We start from the raw sequence: 3446 nt of genomic DNA, 5'->3' as shown, positions 1-3446 counted from the left end.
TATCCATAAGTCACTTGAATTAGTATTAACAAAAGACGTATCGATCAAAGAAACACCTACAGAATTCCACTTGGAGAACATATTTAAAACTTTGTCCCATTTAAAGAAGTATTTTCCATGAAATATGCAACAAAAATTAGTAAGTACTTATAAATTTCTTACTTTAATCTTCAATACAAAATGAGACATTAATCTACGGAATCATAATCTTTTTATCAAATCACTTGCAAATATTCTTGTAATAACAACTAATGTGAAGCCGGTGATCAACTATATTACAAGACACAACAAACCAGACAGTAGGAGGGAAATCATGCTTATGGATATAAGGTATATCCATATTGCTTATTTCCAATATCATAAGGAAAAAAAAAGATTATTGTTCTTTCTTTTTTTATATGCAGTGGAATGTCAATGCGTGCAACTTTATTTGGAGATTTGGCTACAAATGAAGGATTAATTCTTGAAACAGAAATCAAATATAAGCCTGTAATAGCATTATCAAATTTTAAAATCTCCATATATCAATGTACATAAATTATTACTGAAATTCTTATTAAAGATAGCTAAACATAAAATAAATCCTATAAGTTTCTCATTTTTGTAGGGGATACAAGTATATCGTCGCAAATTATTTTAATATTGTGTATCAACCCAAAAATAGAACTAGCTAGCGAATTAAGGAAATGGTAAGTAGACCAAACATACTTTCATATAACCCAATAATAAAAGAATATTATATTTTAATGTACTTAGTTAAGATTCTCGTGGAAAATGGCACGGATAATGCAAGAGTAACACTCTTTGACGTAGCAGAAACTCTTATTGGATGAAAAGCAGAAAAATTTATTACAGAAAAGAAAGAGGTAATTCCTAACTCTATTCAAGTAGTAAATTAGAAAATAAACAAATTCATAAGTATTAATATAATATTTGCTCTCATTGCAACAGAAAAATAATCAGAGTCCATATTTCCAAAAATTTGTTTTGAACATCGGAAAAACATTCAAATTCCTACTGAAGTTAGATGAAAAGACAAAAGATGAACAAGGCGAAGACAATATAATAACACAAGAAATTCAACTCCAGCCCGATATTACAATCGACGTAGATGATGAAGATGCTACTCTAGAGTTGCCCAGAAAAAGATAAAGGTGGAGAAAGATTGATCTTGGTTCAATTAGAAATTTTCCCTACTCTAGAGTTGCCCAGAAAAAGATAAAGGTGGAGAAAGATTGATCTTGGTTCAATTAGAAATTTTCAAGAACAATATTTTTTAATCATTTTATATAACAACTTAATTTTTTATTACAATTAGGAATTTTTATAAGGCATTTTCATGCAAAGTTATTAGTAGTTTTGTATGCTTATGTGATTGCTTACATCACATAAAATTACTCTTTGATATTTAACCATTTTACTATATTTTATTATTGTCTATGGATATGATCCTCCATTTCGTGAGAGGCATTTGATAAAAATATACTTTTATTGATCCTGTGAATGGATATATTGTCAGCTAGATATAAAACTCTTCCTGATAACTAGTGCAACATGTGATCTACCATTTATGATATAAAGGTGGCCTCTTTAACCAATTGGCAAAGAATTACTGTTGTGATGATTTTGCTTGAGGTTGTCACAAACTTCAATATTCAATGTTTTTAAAAAAAATCATTGGCTTACTAATTGTTACTTGTTGAGATTGTTGCCATGTTGAATAAGAGACCAAATTTGATCAAGATTTACTTTCATACTTTAATTAAGTTCCTGTTAGGTGTTAGTTGTGGTGATCAATTTAAAATTCTTAGAAGAAAAAGAATTTACAAGTTTGTAGTAAATCAAACAATTATCTTAGCTTTTTGAGTCAAAAAATATTTGAATAAACTTAAATTTTTAAAATATTTTCTTCATTACTATAACTAAAATTCATAATAACAATTACAATATCCCAGTTACATATATTTATCTAAGTTTAGCTTAAAATCCATTACATTTATTTTTATTAATATTTAAGTAAAATACTAATAAATCTTATAATTCAATTATACATATTTGAACTTAAAATAAATCTCACTTATTTAAAGTAATGGAATAATTATAAAATATTTTTTGATATTCAACCATATGCATTGCACGTGCATAAAAACTAGTAATAGTAAAAAGAATGAGATTTTGGGTATTAAAATCTATAACATCCCTAATAGTTTATCATTATATTATCGTGAAGTCTACTTTGTATTTAAATGAAATAATTAAATTTAATTACTTTCAAAATATGTCATGCATGCATGACATACATACTCCAAAATATCAACCCAAACCATAATCTAGACATGTTAATACCAAATGAATATGTATTCTTTCTGCTAGAATAGTGTTATATGCCTTTACGCTCATCCAATACTTTTTATGTAATATTTTTGAATACTAATGCAGTTTTATTGTTGCACATATTTTTTAGATATCATTTATATAATTATTATATCATCCTTAGAAATTGTTTTGATAGATCATGCACTGTGATGGTCACTTGTTTGGAGATATGATCTAATTGAGAGTTTTTTTAAATATGCCCTTAACCTATAACTAGTACATGATAGCTTTATTATATTAGGTTATTATGCACAACAGATGTTAGACCCTAGAGGGGGGGGTGATTAGGGTCTTATGCTAATCTAATCCGATTAAATGCCAATTAAAATTAATTAACAAGTTGTATTCTTGCAAGATAGATATACAAGAGTTATAAGCAAGAATAAGCAATATATACAAAGTGATATATCCTATATGATGAAATATATATATGCAAGGATATATAAACTAAGGGTGATATAAACATAAACAAGATAAACAAGATAGTGGACAATGTGAACAATAGATAATGGCGACAAGAATGATATGAACAATAAGCACAAGTCAGACGCCAAGACAATCACAAACACACAAAGATGATCACGGAGTTCGGACCTTCCGTCCTACGTCTCCGCTCCCCACTCCCAGGGAGAATCCACTATCACAACCGGGTTTTCTACGCCCACCCGAATAACGTTTACACCTCACAATTTCTCTCACGGAGTTCGGTCCCCACGACCTACGTCTCCGCTCCTCACCTCGAGGAGATCTCCACATACTCTCTCACAATGTGGCTACACTCCACCCTCACAATACGGTTTTCTAGTTCACCGAAAACTTCACAACACACTCAATGTAACAAATATAAATTTGTTCTCTACAATAGATGAGAACTCAAATAAGCACAACTCAAAGTTACAATCTCTCACCACCCAACTATACTATGTATGTAAATACTAAAAGCTCAATGTGGGTGTGTGTAATAATGAGATTAAATAAATCAAAACTAAACTCAATATAATTCTAGCTTAATAACAATGATAATCAAATATATAAAAAGAGCTAGAAATAGAGTTTAGAAGACTTCTCAA

This window comes from Asparagus officinalis, chromosome 8, assembly GCF_001876935.1.
Source record: "Asparagus officinalis chromosome 8, Aspof.V1, whole genome shotgun sequence".
NCBI lineage: Eukaryota > Viridiplantae > Streptophyta > Magnoliopsida > Asparagales > Asparagaceae > Asparagus > Asparagus officinalis.
The sequence above is the reverse complement of the archived record's forward strand: the minus strand, read 5'-3'. Positions refer to the sequence as shown.